Below are 12,637 nucleotides of genomic sequence, written 5' to 3'. Positions count from 1 at the left end.
TATGAAGCCCCAGATCATACAAGTCAGTCTTTAAAGATATCAACTTTCTTTTACGATCTGGGTGGCCCTCACCATGTCTGGGAAAACATTAACCCAGTGGCCCTGGTAATGCATCACCTGCTTTTTTCCAGACTGCTGTAATCAATTTGTCTTTATGCACCACATTACCAAAAGACACTATTAAAATTCGTATCTGTGTGTTCTCCCCAGAGTATAAACCATCAGAGATCACCAGGGTTTTGGAGTTTTTTTGTGGAGATGCAAAAGTTTTAATTACATTTAAAGAAGGATCAAATTTCTTCTCTACAATTGTTTCAAATATATCTATTAGAGTCATAGAGGGATATTTTGCCTTCAAAAACCTTGATTGACCCCCAAATACAGGCTTTTATTTAAATTTCCCAGAGCCTCAAAACTGTTCTAGGTAGGAGAGCGTTGTCTTTAATCAGTACTTTCAAATTCCATTGGTAATGTTTGAGTTTTTCTTTTAAAGGCTTTAAATCACTTCTGCTTTAAACTCTAAGCTAGTAATTCAGGGAGCATAAGAATACATTTTGGCCTCAAGGACCTTAATTGCAATTAGGATAATTTTTAAGATACTTACAGTATTCATTAAGAGCTGAACCCTGATGTCATTATCCTGGCAAAACTACTGAAGTCAATTAGAGTTTTTCCCAAGGAAGGAATGAGTAAGACCTGAGTAAAGCCTTTAAGATTTGGCCCCAAGATACATATTCTTTGCTATCAATCAGGGGGGAGACAATACCTTTTGATCTAGCAGAACTTGGTTTCACTGTTACACTAACATTTCTTGGCACTGTGGTGAAGGAAGGAGACTCAGCTCTTTCTCCAGATGCTTCTCCCTGCTAAGCACACTCCCAGAGGAGAGAAATATATCAAAACGGGATGTCTTTGGATTGGGAACCTTTCCCTTTTGTACTGGAAGCCTCTTCTCTTCAAGAAGCACCTTTGAAAAGTAAAAGCAACTTGAAAATAAAAGAAATTGATTAGAAGAGAAAGATACTGTTAAAAATAATCCCATAAAGAACATTATAGTAAACAACCTCTGAGCAGAAGTTGCCAGTAACACCATAGCAAGTACACATATGAGTGCCTCTCCACTCACTCCATCATACCCACCACCTATGCCCAAGTGTGTATTCTGCGTAAGTGGAAATCCAAGGGAACCCTGGGTTACTTGTTGTGGGGAACAAAACTCTTTAGAACTCAGACCCTGTAATCCTTCTCTCTAGACATGTAAATGTGGTTTAGCTTTTCTAGTATTCCACTTTAATGACTCCAAGTATCTCCTTTTATTATTACTTGTTGTAATATTACAGTTCCTGTCTGTTCTATGTACATTGTCATAGTTCTTAATTTAATAGGGCTTTGTGTATTTACAAAGATATAATGGCGACAGCAAGAGGTACTGTCAGTAAATAGTATCGCTATAAAGGTGGTAAATTCTGTTTGCCTTATTCATACTGGACTCCTGCATTTTATTACTACTGCTGATTCTACACCCATAGCACATTTCATCTTCCAAAGACTTAAACAAGAGTTAGCTATCACAGCAATCCTGTCATGTAGGTATTATTATTGCTATATCCATTTTACAGATGGCTCTCAGCGTTTTTATAAAATGTTACATGACTCATAGCAGCTTGTCCTCTCCACAGAGCAAAATTACTGACTAAATAATGACCTTGGAAGCAGTCCACCTTCCCCAAACATACTGACCCTCAGCGATCTTCCACCATCTGCTTATTCCCCCAAAACCTGAGGAAGTAGATCAACCTTGCAGCATGCCCTGAAGGTTAATACATTTGGGCTACATCAGACCTAGGAGGGGACAGAATTCCAAAAGCAAAAGAGAGTGTCTCTCTCTTTTAAACCAAGGGGGCTCAAGTTTGAGCACCGTTGCTGTTTGCATCTGTGGCAGTATCTCACAAGGTGATTTATAGCCTATAATAGGTCAAAACCAACACCAGGGTCGCTTTCTCATAAATTAATGTGGTTCTTTACTGATTCTGTCTTTTCAAATATGGTGAGTCCTGTAAAATAGAGCCCACGGTCCATATACACGCAGTGTTTGATTCTGCAAGGTGCTGAGCACTTTGCCCTGATCCAGCAAAGCACTGTAAGCATGTATGTAGTCCCATTGAAGAGGCTGGGACTATCTGCTTTGCTGGATCAGACCCATAGCACTTAGTACATTGTATTATGGAGCTTTCAATGAAGATAAGATGGCTTGGTTGGACAATATCATATGTTTAGAAATACTGAATAATGCTATGTGGATTGTATTATAGCCTGGACAGCTTGGTTATTTTTCATTGATTATTTTTATTGTTTAGCTAAAGTGATTAATTTATGAAGACTGCATTTAGAATTATTTAAATACAGGCCAACTCCAGTTCTCTGAGTGCCCCAAGCATGTCCAATCAGTTTAGATAAATGAATTTTGGATCTGAGGAACAAACATATTTTGGATCATGCAACATTCCGATAGCTGGGGTTTGGTTAATTGGGAAGTTACCTGTAATTTATACTCAAAGGATCTTATACAAAACTTGCTAAGTGTCCTCTGCAGCCCCACTGTCACAGGAGTGAGTGAGTGGGGCTGAGAGAGCAGGGCTGCAGAAGGCTCCCTGCACGACCATGCGGCTGCTGATACTGGATTCCGGCAGGCACAAGGTTCGGGGGAGGCTGCGGTCCTGGCAGAGCACAGCAAAGACCACTGGGCTAGGGCCTCAAGAAGGAGGATAAGCCCTTGGCTGCAAGAGAGAATGTTCCTATGCTGAATGGTACCCGCTCAAGGATGGAACCATTCGGCAGCAAGGTGGTCTCTCCCGTGGTGGGGCATGTCTTCCTCCTTGTAGCCTTGGCTCAGTGGTCTCCGCTCTGCTCCACCAGGAACCCAGGCTTTCCTGCACCTTGTACCTACAAGACTTGGGTGTCATTGGCCCCATGGCCATGCAGGGAAACCACTGCAGCTCCGCTGTCACAGCTGTGCTCACTCGCTTACCAGCCAGGAGTGTGGGAGCTGTTCAGCAGTGGGGTGACCTTCCCTGTCACTGAGGTCTCATCCTCCTTCTTGCAGCCTGGCTGGAGATCTCTGCTGTACTTGGCCAGGACCACAGCCTTGTGCCCTGGTGTCTTGGGCTCCTCAGCCATGCAGGGTGCCCCCTGCAGCCTCCTGTCAGTGCTTCCCTAGCCCTGAGCCCAACCCTACTGTCCCCCTTAATTTCTTGCACCTGTAAAAATAAAATTTGATTAAAATCAAAACAAAAAATGTAAAATAAAAATAGATTGTAATCGTGAAAATGGGGGGGGGGGGTGAGAGAATCAAATTCTTCCAAACCTAAGGATAAGCAATCAGTGTTCCGCCTGGACCAGTCTTCAGTTCAGAGTCCAGTATCTGCTTGCAAACTGTCAGGGACTATAAAACTTTATCTCACTGGAGAGTTGAGAATCTCTCTTTTCCAGTGCTATTAGGCATTAGTTGCTAGCCTTGGTCAGTTACAAGGTAATAGACCTTAGAATGGCCACATTATTATGTACTGTAAAGTTATTTTAGGTAATATTCTGAGGTTTCTAATAAGTGTTATTACATTGGTTTTCCTTCCATTAAGGTCTGCATGGCTGAACTTACGATACTAAGGCAGCCTGACTTTAAAGGTGGAGGGATATGAAAAATAGCATCAATTAAAAAAAAATCTAAAGCATACCTAAAAAGAAGTTTCTGAGAAATATGTAGCACATGATAGGGCCAATCCAGCCTTCTTTGAAATCTATAGGAATTTAGACATTTAATTCTTGTGTGAGCAGACTGAATAGAAACAAGATCAGGCCCAAACAACACATGATGCTATGTTGTGGTATAAAGATTTGTATTAGCATTGTTTGGGATGACTTGCGTAATACACTTGTGTATTTACTGCTCATGAGTAATGCAGTCAGCCTAAACACACACCAATGAAAATGGAGAGTTTTGCCTGAGTAAGGACTAAGAACTTTATCTATCTCTGTATTTATGTTGCCCTCCTCACAGGAGGAGTAGTATCTGAGCACCTTCCAAGCATTCAAAAATAGAAATAAAAATAAGAACCTCTTTCTGTTTATAGGATAAAGAGCTTAATTTATTTCTTTTAGGGGAGGTGGGAAGACAACTCAAATATGAGAGTTTTGCATTTTGTTCTGAATTTAGATAGTGTCTGTGGCCATTCTTATCTTGCAGGAATTAATTCCACATTCTGTATCTTGATCCTTTGAAAATAATTTCTCCTGTCCCCCCACCTTACTGGTTGAGAGTTTGATGGGGACATACCCGTCTTAGGAAGTCATGGTCATGATGGAGAAGTGATCTGTCAGGTAAGTAGGGCCAGTCCCAGGGAGGGCTTTGAATATCAGGACATAAACCTTGAACTGGACTCTGTGTTCAATGGGGACCCAGCACACAGGAACTGGAGTACTGGGATGGTGAGTTCACAGTGATTGACATTGCTAGGCAGATTGGTTGTGTTGTCTTTTTTTATTTATTTAAAGAAATAGAGCATTTTCAGGACATGTGACTTTGGATATGTCCACACTGGAATAAAACACCCGTGGCTGGCCCGTGTCAGCTGACTTGGGCTCGTGGGACTCTGGCTGTGGGGTTATAAAACTGCAGGGTGGACATTTGGACTCAAGCTGGAGCTGGGCTCTGGGACTCTCCCCCCTTCCAGGGTCCCAGAGCCCAGCTCCAGCCCAACCCCACACATCTACACTGCAATTGGCCACTGGACAATCAAGGTGCTAAAGGAGCACTCAATGAAGGCAAGGCCATTTTGGAGATGCTAAATGAATTTTTTGCATCTGGCTTCACTGCAGAGGATGTGAAGGAGATCCCCACACCTGAGCCATTCTTTTTAGTTGACAGATTTGAGGAACTGTCCCAGATTGAGTTGTCAATAGAGGAGGCTTTGAAACAAACTGATAAATTAAACAGTAATAAATCACCAGGACCAGATGGTATTCACCCAAGAGTTCTGAATAAACTCAAATATGAAATTGCAGAACTACTAACTGTGGTATGTAACCTATCACTTAAATCAGCTTCTGTATCAGATGACTAGAAGATGGCTAATGTGATGCCAATATTTTTTTTAAGGCTCCAGAGGCGATCCTGGTAATACAGGCCAATAAGACTAACTTCAATTCCAGGCAAACCGGTTGAATCTATACTAAATAACAGAATTATCAGGCACATAGATGGACATGTTATGTCAGGGAAGAGTCAACACGATTTTTGTAAAGGGAAATCATGCCTCCCCAATCTATCAGAATTCTTTTAGTGAGTCAACAAACATGTGTGTTTGCTGGGAGGGAGCCTGAGTGAGTGTCTGATTGGCTGCTAGCCTGCAGGGGGCGGGCATTAGGGTGTCTGTGTGTTTGCGTCAGGGAAGCCTGGCTGTTTAAAAATAGCCGGAGCCTCGCGAACCAGCTGAGCGGCAGCGGAGCAGCGGGGACAGCAGAGCAGCTCACAGCAGGAGTTTGCCTGGGACTGGTAAGTATCCGAGTGTGTGTGTTTGCTTGCTGAGGAAGTATCCGAGCGTGTGTTTGCTGGGAGGGAGCCTGAGTGAGTGTCTGATTGGCTGCTAGCCTGCAGGGGGCGGGCATTAGGGTGTCTGTGTGTTTGCGTCAGGGAAGCCTGGCTGTTTAAAAATAGCCGGAGCCTCGCGAACCAGCTGAGCGGCAGCGGAGCAGCGGGGACAGCAGAGCAGCTCACAGCAGGAGTTTGCCTGGGAGTTCGCCTGGAGTGAGCCCAGTGAGGCTTACATCTTGCCAACGTCTCTGAGGAAGCTCCGTAGTAGGTAGGTGATATGGAAGGGGGGAATTCAGCTGTTGTGACCTGCACTGGATGTGCCATGTTTGTCTTTCTTCCACAGGACAGAAGCGACTTTGTCTGTACAAAGTGCAAGCTGGTCTCCATATTGGAAGAGAAGATTGAAGGTCTGGAGCAACAGGTAACGACCCTGCGTTGTATACGAGAGACTGAGGATTTTCTGGACCAAACTCAGGATAGCCTTCTAGGGGCACAAAGCTCTAAAGATGTAGAGCAGGTTGCACAGAGGAGCCAAGAGGCCAGTGAAGAAGCTTGGCAACATGTGACCTCCAGAAGAGGTAAGCGGAATGTCCGGGTTCCAGTAACACAGACACAGGTAACTAACCGCTTTCATGTTCTCTCCACAGGTACCAATGCGGAGAGTGGACCAGATGATATGTCTGGGGGGAGAAAGCAGAAGGAGACTCCGCTGGTTGGGAGGCATGAGATGCGATGTCCTGAGGTTGGAGGTTCCACGACCACCACTCCCAAGAGGAGAAGGCGGGTGGTGGTGGTCGGGGACTCTCTCCTCCGGGGGACTGAGTCATCTATCTGCCGCCCTGACCGGGAAAACCGAGAAGTCTGCTGCTTGCCAGGGGCTAAGATTCGTGATGTGACGGAGAGACTGCCGAGACTCATCAAGCCCTCGGATCGCTACCCCTTCCTGCTTCTCCACGTGGGCACCAATGATACTGCCAAGAATGACCTTGAGCGGATCACTGCGGACTATGTGGCTCTGGGAAGAAGGATAAAGGAGTTGGAGGCGCAAGTGGTGTTCTCGTCCATCCTCCCCGTGGAAGGAAAAGGCCTGGGTAGGGACCGTCGAATCGTGGAGGTCAACGAATGGCTACGCAGGTGGTGTCGGAGAGAAGGCTTTGGATTCTTTGACCATGGGATGGTGTTCCATGAAGGAGGAGTGCTGGGCAGAGACGGGCTCCATCTTACGAAGAGAGGGAAGAACATCTTTGCCAGCAGGCTGGCTAACCTAGTGAGGAGGGCTTTAAACTAGGTTCACCGGGGGAAGGAGACCAAAGCCCTGAGGTAAGTGGGAAAGCGGGATACCGGGAGGAAGCACAGGCAGGAATGTCTGTGAGGGGAGGGCTCCTGCCTCATACTGGGAATGAGGGGCGATCAACAGGTTATCTCAAGTGCTTATATACAAATGCACAAAGCCTTGGAAACAAGCAGGGAGAACTGGAGGTCCTGGTGATGTCAAGGAATTATGACGTGATTGGAATAACAGAGACTTGGTGGGATAACTCACATGACTGGAGTACAGTCATGGATGGTTATAAACTGTTCAGGAAGGACAGGCAGGGCAGAAAAGGTGGGGGAGTAGCACTGTTTGTAAGGGAGCAGTATGACTGCTCAGAGCTCCGGTACGAAACTGTGGAAAAACCTGAGTGTCTCTGGATTAAGTTTAGAAGTGTGTGCAACAAGAGTGATGTCATGGTGGGAGTCTGCTATAGACCACCGGACCAGGGGGATGAGGTGGATGAGGCTTTCTTCCGGCAACTCACGGAAGCTACTAGATCGCATGCCCTGATTCTCATGGGTGACTTTAATTTTCCTGATATCTGCTGGGAGAGCAATACAGCGGTGCATAGACAATCCAGGAAATTTTTGGAAAGCGTAGGGGACAATTTCCTGGTGCAAGTGCTAGGGGAGCCAACTAGGGGGAGCGCTTTTCTTGACCTGCTGCTCACAAACCGGGTAGAATTAGTGGGGGAAGCAAAAGTGGATGGGAATCTGGGAGGCAGTGACCATGAGTTGGTTGAGTTCAGGATCCTGACGCAGGGAAGAAAGGTAAGCAGCAGGATACGGACCCTGGACTTCAGGAAAGCAGACTTTGACTCCCTCAGGGAACAGATGGCCAGGATCCCCTGGGGGACTAACATGAAAGGGAAGGGAGTCCAGGAGAGCTGGCTGTATTTCAAGGAATCCCTGTTGAGGTTACAGGGACAAACCATCCCGATGACTCGAAAGAATAGTAAATATGGCAGGCGACCAGCTTGGCTTAATGGTGAAATCCTAGCGGATCTTAAACATAAAAAAGAAGCTTACAAGAAGTGGAAGCTTGGACATATGACCAGGGAAGAGTATAAAAATATTGCTCGGGCATGTAGGAAAGATATCAGGAGGGCCAAATCGCACCTGGAGCTGCAGCTAGCAAGAGATGTCAAGAGTAACAAGAAGGGTTTCTTCAGGTATGTTGGCAACAAGAAGAAAGCCAAGGAAAGTGTGGGCCCCTTACTGAATGAGGGAGGCAAGCTAGTGACAGAGGATGTGGAAAAAGCTAATGTACTCAATGCTTTTTTTGCCTCTGTTTTCACTAACAAGGTCAGCTCCCAGACTGCTGTGCTGGGCAACACAAAATGGGGAAGAGATGGCCAGCCCTCTGTAGAGATAGAGGTGGTTAGGGACTATTTAGAAAAGCTGGACGTGCACAAGTCCATGGGGCCGGACGAATTGCATCCGAGAGTGCTGAAGGAATTGGCGGCTGTGATTGCAGAGCCCTTGGCCATTATCTTTGAAAACTCGTGGCGAACGGGTGAAGTCCCGGATGACTGGAAAAAGGCTAATGTAGTGCCCATCTTTAAAAAAGGGAAGAAGGAGGATCCTGGGAACTACAGGCCGGTCAGCCTAACCTCAGTCCCTGGAAAAATCATGGAGCAGGTCCTCAAAGAATCAATCCTGAAGCACTTAGAGGAGAGGAAAGTGATCAGGAACAGTCAGCATGGATTCACCAAGGGAAGGTCATGCCTGACTAATCTAATCGCCTTTTATGATGAGATTACTGGTTCTGTGGATGAAGGGAAAGCAGTGGATGTATTGTTTCTTGACTTTAGCAAAGCTTTTGACACGGTCTCCCACAGCATTCTTGTCAGCAAGTTAAGGAAGTATGGGCTGGATGAATGCACTATAAGGTGGGTAGAAAGCTGGCTAGATTGTCGGGCTCAACGGGTAGTGATCAATGGCTCCATGTCTAGTTGGCAGCCGGTGTCAAGTGGAGTGCCCCAGGGGTCGGTCCTGGGGCCCGTTTTGTTCAATATCTTCATAAATGATCTGGAGGATGGTGTGGATTGCACTCTCAGCAAATTTGCGGATGATACCAAACTGGGAGGAGTGGTAGATACGCTGGAGGGGAGGGATAGGATACAGAAGGACCTAGACAAATTGGAGGATTGGGCCAAAAGAAATCTAATGAGGTTCAATAAGGATAAATGCAGGGTCCTGCACTTAGGATGGAAGAATCCAATGCACCGCTACAGACTAGGGACCGAATGGCTCGGCAGCAGTTCTGCGGAAAAGGACCTAGGGGTGACAGTGGACGAGAAGCTGGATATGAGTCAGCAGTGTGCCCTTGTTGCCAAGAAGGCCAATGGCATTTTGGGTTGTATAAGTAGGGGCATAGCGAGCAGATCGAGGGACGTGATCGTTCCCCTCTATTCGACACTGGTGAGGCCTCATCTGGAGTACTGTGTCCAGTTTTGGGCCCCACACTACAGGAAGGATGTGGATAAATTGGAAAGAGTACAACGAAGGGCAACGAAAATGATTAGGGGTCTAGAGCACATGACTTATGAGGAGAGGCTGAGGGAGCTGGGATTGTTTAGTCTGCAGAAGAGAAGAATGAGGGGGGATTTGATAGCTGCTTTCAACTACCTGAAAGGGGGTTTCAAAGAGGATGGCTCTAGACTGTTCTCAATGGTAGCAGATGACAGAACGAGGAGTAATGGTCTCAAGTTGCAATGGGGGAGGTTTAGATTGGATATTAGGAAAAACTTTTTCACTAAGAGGGTGGTGAAACACTGGAATGCGTTACCTAGGGAGGTGGTAGAATCTCCTTCCTTAGAGGTTTTTAAGGTCAGGCTTGACAAAGCCCTAGCTGGGATGATTTAACTGGGACTTGGTCCTGCTTTGAGCAGGGGGTTGGACTAGATGACCTTCTGGGGTCCCTTCCAACCCTGATATTCTATGATTCTATGATTCTATGATTCTATGTGGACCAGGGTGATCCAGCAGAGGTAGTGCAGTTGGACTTTCAGAAAGCCTTTGACAAAGTCCCTCACCAAACGCTCTGAAGCAAACTAAACAGTCAAGGGATAAGAGGGAAGGTCATCTCATGGATCCGTAACTGGTTAAAAGGTAGGAATAAATGGTCGGTTTTCACAGTGGAGAGAGGTTAATAGCAGGGCCCTCCAAGGATCTGTATTGGGACCAGTGCAGCTCAACATATCCATATAGGATCTGGAAAAAGGGGTAAACAGTGAGGTGGCAAAGTTTGCAGATGATAAAAAATTACTGAAGATATTTAAGACCAAAGCTGACTGGGAAGAGTTACAAAGGGATCTCACAAAACTAGGGCACTGGGCAAGAAAATGGCAGATGAAAGTCAATGTTGATAAATGCAAAGTAATGTACATTGGAAAACATAATCCCAACTATACATATAAAATGAAGGAGTCTAAATTAGCTGTTACCACTCAAGAAAGAGATCTTGGAGTCACTGTGAATAGTTCTCTGAAAACATTTGCTTGATATGCAGTGGTAGCCAAAAAAGCTAACAGAATGTTAGTAATCATTAGGAAAGAGATTGATAAGAACACAGAAAATATCATAATGCCACTATATAAATCTATGGAATGGCCACATATTGAAGATGACATGCAGTTCTGGTCACCCCATCTCAAAAAAGATATATTAGAATTGGAAAAGATACAGAGAAGGGCAGCAAAAATGATTAGTGGGTGTATGGAACGGCTTCCCTATGAGGAGAGTTTAGAAAGACTCGGACTTGTCATCTTAGAAAAGAGATGACTAAGGGGTGGGGTATGACAGAGGTCTATACAATTATGAATGGCGTGGAGAAAGTGAAAAAGGTAGTGTGATTTACCCTTCACATATCACAAAAGCCAGGGGTCACCCAATGAAATTAATAGGCAGCACATTTAAAACAAACAAAACGAAATACTTCTTCACACAATGAACTAATGGAACTTGTAGCCAGAGGATGTTCTGAAGGCCAAAAGTATAAGTAGGTCCTAAAAAGAATTAGATAAGTTCATGGAGGCCCATCAATTGCTTTTAGCCAAAATGGTCAGGGATGTAACCTCATGCTCTGGGTGTCCCTAAATGTCTGACTGCCAGAACCTGGGACTGGATGTCAGGGGACAGATCACTCAATAAACTTCCCTGTTCTATTCATTCCCTCTGAATCAGAAGACAGGATATTGGGCTAGATGGACCACTGGTCTGACCCAATATAGCCATTCTTATGTTAAATGCTGTAGAGCAGTCTAACAGGATGAATTTTGATGTACTTCTTCTTTCTATGAACATTAGGTACTCACCTACCGGAGCAATGGGTGCTGTCTTTGTTCTCGTAAGGATGCGGGGCCTAAAATTTAGGTCTGCAGACTCTAAGATGGCTAATGTTTCTACAATGCCACCAGGAGTGAGTTTTCTTTTGTACTGGTCAGCCTATTACATGGTGTAGGCTGGGCTGTAGATTTCCCTTGTCAATGGAGATATTGACAAAGTAGGGTAATGTCAACACCCTAGTAACAAAATATGATTAGTATGTGCCAGGCATTTTCTACTATCCTCTACCATCCAGGAAGGGATGGTGCAGAGTCACAGATGATGACTTGGTTGCCATCAGTGCTCCCTTGCCTACTTGTGTGAATGGGCTGAATTCTTTGATATGTTTATGATTCTGTATTCAGCCTACTGTTCTTCATGCTCCAGGCAGCCAGCCCCATGCAGCTGATCTTCTGTGTGATATCAGATAAATCCTGCAGTGAGAGAAGCAAATTCTAGGGTTGAGTAGAAGGAGTCTCAGTTTACTATGTGATGTATGCTCCCCATTTTTCCCCAGGCAGGTTATTCACAAACAGGAGTCTGAAAACTCCACGTGTCAGCTCTCACATAGTTTCTTTCATGGTCTTTCATCATGGAAACCAGGTTTGTCTCGCCTTACAGATGAGTCCAGCTGGTTTCCTGATGTTCACTGAAAGCAAGGGGAAGCCAGGCAGAGGCCCCTTCCTCCATACAGATTCTAGACAGCATGGCTTCTTGGAGGAGCCCCTCACAACAAGGCTCTTTCAAAGCCAGCCACCCCAGGAGCTATCCCCCAGAGGGGAGTCTGATTAGGTGGGTAACCCACACAAGTAACTGTAGACTGTGAAGACTTGCATAGGGTGGCCCTGCATGTCTAGGTGGAGACAATCTATGGGTACAGTGACACCCTGGCATCCCAATGTTCACCCCTGTCATGTAATTAGGATATATTTTGTATAAAGTATGCCTTGTGAGGTATCATTCTAAAAGTCGACATTAATATCTCATTGGATTGTATATGCTATTGTCGTATGTGAAGTTATGAAGTTTGGCTATGTATGTGTTACTGAAACATGTTGTGAGATTGAAAACACCCACAAGCAGCCTTTTGGGTACAACAGTAAAAAGGCCAAACAATGTTCATGGCTTATTGAGGAAATGCACACAAGCACAAGGATTACCCCAGGAACTGTGTACAATAGAAACTTCTCAAAAATAGCACTACACAATGGGAACTGTTTGACCCAGGTCACAGCAAAAGAGCTTTCCAGCAAGTGGGAAGAATTTATAAAAGGGGGGAAATGATATAATCATAGGACCTCTCTCTCTCCCTACAACAACACACCTGGAATCACCTGAGGAACAAAGACTGAACTGGGGGAAGGGATGGTCCCAGGTTAGAGGGATTTCTAGCCTGTGTTTGAAAAC

This window comes from Dermochelys coriacea, chromosome 1 (genome assembly GCF_009764565.3).
Source record: "Dermochelys coriacea isolate rDerCor1 chromosome 1, rDerCor1.pri.v4, whole genome shotgun sequence".
In the NCBI taxonomy this organism is placed as follows: Eukaryota; Metazoa; Chordata; order Testudines; family Dermochelyidae; genus Dermochelys; species Dermochelys coriacea.
This window is presented reverse-complemented; position numbering follows the sequence as displayed.